We start from the raw sequence: 7,271 nt of genomic DNA, 5'->3' as shown, positions 1-7,271 counted from the left end.
TTCTCCACCATGATGTGAAATACTGATAAAGTCATGCAGAAAATCATTATTTTAAATTATTGCTGCTGAATCCTGGTGTGTAGTATGTTTTTCAGATGACTATATGTAGAGTGTGTGTCGTGCTGAGAACTGGTCGTGGACGCTGGGGGTGGAAGAGAGGCACTCGAAAAAGAGCATAAGCATCACACCCTTTGGATTTTCATTGAAAATTCCACCCAAGTACATAGAAATCAGTCCACAGTTCTCACTTTTTAAGTTAGGCTACATCTGCATATACAGTCCATGGGTTTTCTTTTTCTTAATGGGGATTTTGTACTTTTGAAAATTATTTCTGTCTGCATGAAACGACAAAAACCGATGTCACAGCTGTGCTAAGAATAGAATAGAATAGAATAAACCTTTATTATCCCACAGATGATAAATTGTGGTGTTACAGAGCTCTTACAGCAAGGGAAAATAAAATATAAAAGGAAGACACAGGGTGCTCTTATAAACATAAGCAACCGAAGTTCGTATATACAGGTATATACAGGTAACAATGTACATCTTGATGCATGCTCAGTCATCCAGGTAAGTAGATCTCCAAAAGTTGATTCTGTTCATCTGGTCTGTCTGAAGCAGTTAGAACAAGACAAGGCCATTGACTGGATCTCATACCACAGGCTATACCCAGGTGAATCTACACTAAGTCTGTATGGTTTACCGAAGATACATAAACAGGGTGCACCTATAAGACCGATTATCTGTATGATCAACTCTGTCACCTATAACATCTCCAAGTTTCTGGCTTCGATCATCAAACTACTGGCTCTGAACACCACATCCAGAACATTTTGGATTATGTTGAGAAGGTGAGAGATGTCATTATGGAGGCAGATGAAACTACTGTCTCGTACGACATTACATCTCTCTTCACTTGCATCCCAGTCACGGAAGCGTTGGAGGTAGTTCGTAAGAGATTACAGGATGTTTGCTTTTGGAATGGTGTCGTCATTCCACCTACTTCACATACAAGGGTCATTCTACAGGCAGAAACATGGGTGTGCCATGGGTTCCCCAGTTTCACCCATCGTGGCCAATTTGTACATGGAAGAAGTGGAAAAGAGGGCTTTGCTATCCTACCCTGGAACACCACCAAGCCATTGTTCAGGTAGGTGGATGCAGTGTCAAGTTACTTGAAAAAGGTAATCAGTAACTAATTACTGATTACTTCCCCCAAAAAGTAATCCCATTACTTTACTGATTACTTATTTTCAAAAGTAATTAATTACTTAGTTACTTTTTAAAAACACAATTTACAACCTGAATAGGTGATAAAGCGATAGATCTTTCAGCCCAATTCTACTTTTTCTGCATAATCCATCATACAAAATGTAATCAAATGAAAAAGTCTCTTTTTTTTAACTTGTTTTATCAGTTTTAATCTTTTAACTTTATGCATCAAGTATAAATTAAATTATATGCACCATTCTCTGACTTGAAGAAATTATTTTAACATTTAAACCTATTTTCTGCACATTCCAGCACATAAAATAAAATATTTTTTGTGTTTACACTCAGTCTTTCAAATAGATGCAAAACACAGCAGAAAATAAATAAAGTCAAAGACTAGGCGGAGGTTTACCCTGGTGCAGGTGTGCTGCAGCGGTCAGTGGAAGAATCCGCGAGTTTCTCTGTGAATTTCCCATTACGTCGTTGTGCACTCGGTGCTTGTTTAGGGTTTTTTCTGTGTAAAAATAAGTTTTCTTCCCACGCACAATGGATGCTAATGTTTTTGTCACTTTTTTGTCACTTTTTATGGTTACAAGTAACGCGTTACTGCCCATCTCTGTGTGAATGACACGTGTGAAAATCAAATCCCAGGACGTACCACAATTCACGGATCACATTAACTCGGTTGACCAACATCAGTAATGGGGAACATCTAAAAGCTGACGTGTACCGTAAACCTACGCATACGGATCAGTATTTAAGGTTTGACTCTCATCACCCACTGGAGCATCAATTGGGTGTCGTCTGGACGCTACAACACAGAGCGAACACCATCCGCACTGACACAGCAGCCAGGGAAGCAGAAGAACACCACATCAAGAAGGCCCTGAGTAATGTGGTTATCCCAGCTGGACATTTGTCAAAGCTGGGAAGGCGCCTAAAGAAAGCTCCAACCGATTCAGGGAGACCACAGCCTAAGCAAAAACCTGCAATGATCCCATATGTGTCAGAAGTATCGGAGCAGTTGCGACGCATTTTTTCTAAACACCGGGTCTCCGTGGCTTTTAAACCCGAAAACACGCTGCGCCAAAAATTGGTCCACCCCAAGGATCGGGTCCCCGACACAAATAGAGTAACATAGTGTACGCTGTTAAGTACCAGGAGAATTTCCAGGACTTATACATCGGGGAAACCAAACAACCTCTGGTGAAGCGGATGGCACAACACAGAAGAGCTACCTCGTCAGGCCAGGACTCTGCAGTCTATTTACACCTACAAGCCAGTGGGCACTCTTTCAATGATGAGGATGTACACATCCTGGACAGGGAGGAACGCTGGTTGGAGCGCAGAGTCAAGTAGCCCATTTATGTGAAAAGGGAAAGACCATCTCTGAATCGAGGAGGGGGCCTAAGAGCACATCTTTCACCATCTTATAATGCTGTGAATGGTACTCATGGCCATTGATCAGTGGTCTTTGATCAGTGGGTTTTGGTCAGTGGTTGTTGATCAATGGTCATGAGAATTTGCATATTTATGATCAAGGAACTGACCTCACAGCCCATTGTTCCTTCAGTGGGCTGGTTTCAGTCATTATGCAAATGTACTGTTTATAAGATTGGGGAAACCTGCAGTCAGCTGAGACTGAAGACGTCACTTGGATGAGTGACAAATCGTTTCTCCCACTGAAAACGCTACGTCCAGATGAACAGAATCAACTTTTGGAGGTAACAATGTACAGAATATGTATAGAAAAATTGAAAAAAAAATAATTGTACGGCGATATGTATAAAATGTACAGTAAACAAACAAACTGGTGAGTAAGATGACCAAAAGAATGTTAAGCTGCATTATAGAGTCCGACAGCTGCTGGTAAGAATGACCTGTGGTAGCGCTCCTTCCTACAATGTGAGTGTGAAAGTCTACTGATGAACGAGCTGCTCGGTGCTCGTAAAATCTCATGCAGGGGGTGGGAGTTGTTGCCCATGATGGATGTTAGCTTAGACAACATCCTCTCCTCCCCAACCTGCTCAATGGACTTCAGCGGACAGTCCAGGACAGAGCTGGCCCTCCTGACCAGTTTGTTGAGTTTCCCCCTGTCCCTTTCTGCCATTCCACAGCATAGAAAATAGCAGATGCCACCACAGTGTCGTAGAATGTCCTTAGGAGTGTCCTGTTCACCCCAAAGGATCTCAGCAGCCGTAGCAGGTGGAGACGACCTAGACCCTTTTTGTCAAGTACATTTGTGTTTGTGGACCAGTCCAGTTTGTTATTGAGTTAAACACCCAGGTATTTGTACTCCTCCACCGAGCCTATCTAAGCAATAGGTGGTGATACTTCTCTAACTAGTCTGAACCCTAAAAACAATGATGCAATGCACAATCTGATATCCAAAAAGGATACACCTGTAATGTTGCAAAATCTTAGACAAAATCTTTGTTTTCCCCTGTTTCAAAAAATCTTCACCCTGGAAGGAGTTTTTGAGCTCAGATGAAAAATGTTGCTTATACGTGGACTAAAGGCCAAACATTAAATAGCAAAATACCCACGTACACTGAAAACGGCCATAGTGTACCTAATGTTAACTAATATATATTTAAATGTTACATATCTGTTGCTTTGTTTCTCTCTCTTTATCCTTTCATTTTTACTTTTTTTCCTACCAATTATAGAAATCTCTTGACTTGGTAGATCATTGTCTGGACTTGCTAGGTTTCTAGTGCTTGAAGCATGTCACATCTGCAGCACACAAAATTAGAACAGATAGGTTTCCATGTTACGATATGACCAGCAGAGAGGTGCTCCTTTGTCACAATCTGGCGGAGGCAGACTGAATGGAGTGACGAAGAGGACCCAAAATGCAGACACCAAGGCAAGCTGAACAAAACTCGAATTAACAAAAAGCGAGCCGTTTAATATGGCTGAAAAAGAAAAACAAAGTAATACATGAGGCAAAGAAAGTCAAGAATAAACACTAACCTACACTGGCGAAACTAAAAATAAACATTAAAAACCAAAAACATGAAATTTGGCATGGATACAAAGCTACCTAAAATATAGAGCATGGAAACGTGGCACAACAGACAACCTGACACTGAACAAAGGAGGACAGAGGACTTAAGTACACGGAGATAATGATGGGATGGGGAACAGGTGGGAACACAGCTGGGAAAAATCAGACCTAATGAGACAAAGGGAAGCAAAACTAGACACACTGTACATAAGACGGGGACTAAAACACAGAGGGAATCTAATAAACAAATGAATTTAGCCAACCTAAAGAACTTAAACATAAACATCAACACCCAAATAAACTAAAACTTAAAATGCTAGGTCAGAAGACCCAGGAACGTGACATCCATGACATCTTTTACATTATGTCCTGCTGACGAAGTATAAAGTAGTAGCAGCTGGTGTCTGTTTGAGGCTTAAATGGACAGAGGAGGACCATGACAGAGAAAAAACCCTGATGGCCTGCTTTATCTGGAAACTGATACACCAGTATCTTGATGCTGGATTGCTCTTCCTCTCCTCTCCTCTCTTTCAGTGTCACTTTACTTCTTGTCTGTTACATTCACGTCTCCCACCCTCAACACTTTTCTTCTGTTATCTTATTGTCTTAGCTGAACTCATAAGCTCTTTTTTAATTTGTCTTGATGGATGCTCAAATCATCCAGGTAAGTAAATCCCAAAAGGTTGATTCTGTTCATCTGGACGTAGCGTTTTCAGTGGGAGAAACATTTCGTCATAATCCAAGTGACTTCTTCAGTCTCAGCTGACTGCAGGTTTCCCCAATTTTATAAAGAGTACATTTGCACAATAAGGGAAACTAGTCCACTGACTGAATAATGGGCTGTGAGGTCAGTTCCTTGATCATTAACATGCAAATTGTCATGACCATTGATCAACAACCACTGATCAAAGCCCATTGATCAAAGTATTTTTTAATCCCCCCCTGCCCCCCTTTAATTTCTATTAAAAAATATTGTTGGCTTTTTTTTTACTTTTGATTTTTATATTTAGAGGATTTATTTATTTTTTTTTTTTTTGGGGGGGGGGGGTTGCAGTAAGGTGCAGGGAAGTAAAAAGATATCAATGGAAAAGCATAATACAGTGCTGTGCAGTGAAATGAAGTGATGTTAAGGGCTCACTAATATAGCAAGTGGCAACCTCTGATGCTGAAAAATTTGAGTGGTGAATACAGCAGTTCCTCTAACAGCCACTTGACGCTGGTTCCAAAAGGGAGTCGGTCTCCACAAACCTCCATGTTGAAATGTACAGCAGAAATAAACACATTGATTGGTTGCTATAAAAAACATCTTAGTTTCTATGGATTGTTTATCCCTTCTTAATTTTTTTTTTTAAAGAAGTTTTCAATTTGATGCTGGTGAAGCTTAAAGTTCAGTTTGGGGCACTGATTGATTCAAAGTGCCTTACCCTACAGGTAATATCACTTCATTAGTCTGTATAAAATATGTCATTTCTTCTTTACTAATGTCATGTGTCTGTTGGCACGTTGTAATCCTTAATTTTTTGTCAGCAAAAATAAAAAAAACCAAAAAACTGGCAGAGGGTTGTTTAGGTGTGGAACATGTATACAGCATTTATAGTATACTTCTAATATTTAGTTTTTCTGTATCTTTTTAATAGGAAATTAAATATTTAAAATTATTAATTAAAGTATTTAAGTAGTGGAATTGTACTTGGTCTTTTTTCCCCCCAATCAGATGGATGACCTCCTTTTAACACTGCCTGGATCTCTCTGTGTCTCCCTCTCTGTTTTATGTCCTATCAGGCTTCAATAGCAGTATAAAGGTCACTACTGAAATGCCAGCAGCCATGTCAGCCAGTCTTTCTCTCTGTGTGATGGCTTTGTGGAGCCTCGTCTAATCTTTCTTTGTTTCGGTGGAAAATAATTGACATGGAGTAATCCCTAATCTTTGTTTCTTTACTTCTGTCTAGAGGAGGTGATCTTAAACCAGTCTTTACACCATGTCTGTAATCCTATAACGCTGCGCTGAAATGTGGATAAAGAGATAGCATGATCTGCTATGAACAGCATGATTCAGTTTAAAAAAAAAATTCCTTATTTAGCTTAAAGGACAGCCGCTGCGTACGCAAAAACCTGTAGTGATCACATATGTGTCAGGAGTATCAGAACAGCTGAGACACACTTTTTCTAAAACTGCAGCTGTGTGTTTTTATGCGTCTCTGTGGCCTTTAAACCCCAAAACACGCTGCGCCAAAAATTGGTCCACCCCAAGGATCGGGTCCCCGACACAAACAGAGTAACATAGTGTACGCTGTTAAGTGCCAGGAGGATTGCCAGGATTTATACATCGGGGAAACCAAGCAACCTCTGGTGAAGCGGATGGCACAACACAGAAGAGCTACCTCGTCAGGCCAGGACTCTGCAGTCTATTTACACTTACAGGCCAGTGGACACTCTTTCAATGATGAGGATGTAACATCCTGGACAGGGAGGAACGCTGGTTTGAGCGCGGAGTCAAGGAGGCCATTTACGTGAAAAGGGAAAGACCATCTCTGAATCGAGGAGGGGGCCTAAGGGTACATCTTTCACCATCTTACAATGCTGTGATTGCAGCCATTCCCCGAACTCTCTGTGAATGGTACTCATGGCCATTGATCAGTGGTCTTCGATCAATGGTCATGACAACTTGCATATTTATGATCAAGGAACTGACCTCACAGCCCACTGTTCCTTCAGTGGGCTGGATTCAGATATTGTGGAAATGTACTGTTTATAAGATTGGGGAAACCTGCAGTCAGCTGAGACTGAAGAAGTCACTTGGATTATGACGAAACGTTTCTCCCACTGAAAACGTCCAGGTGAACAGAATCAGCCTTTTGGGATTCATGTCATAAGGTTTCTAAAGTAGCCACGCATCATGCGGTCCTGCATATGACCGTGTGTCAGAAAAGGAAATTAAAACTCCCAGTGATGCATTTAGAAACTCCCAAACTTAGGACACATTGAGTGGATAGCGAGTTCAAGTGACCCTTTGCACTGCAGCAGAGGAGAGAAGCGACACCCTCGCAGA

This window comes from Neolamprologus multifasciatus, chromosome 7 (genome assembly GCF_963576455.1).
Source record: "Neolamprologus multifasciatus chromosome 7, fNeoMul1.2, whole genome shotgun sequence".
Classification (NCBI taxonomy): Eukaryota; Metazoa; Chordata; class Actinopteri; order Cichliformes; family Cichlidae; genus Neolamprologus; species Neolamprologus multifasciatus.
The sequence above is the reverse complement of the archived record's forward strand: the minus strand, read 5'-3'. Positions refer to the sequence as shown.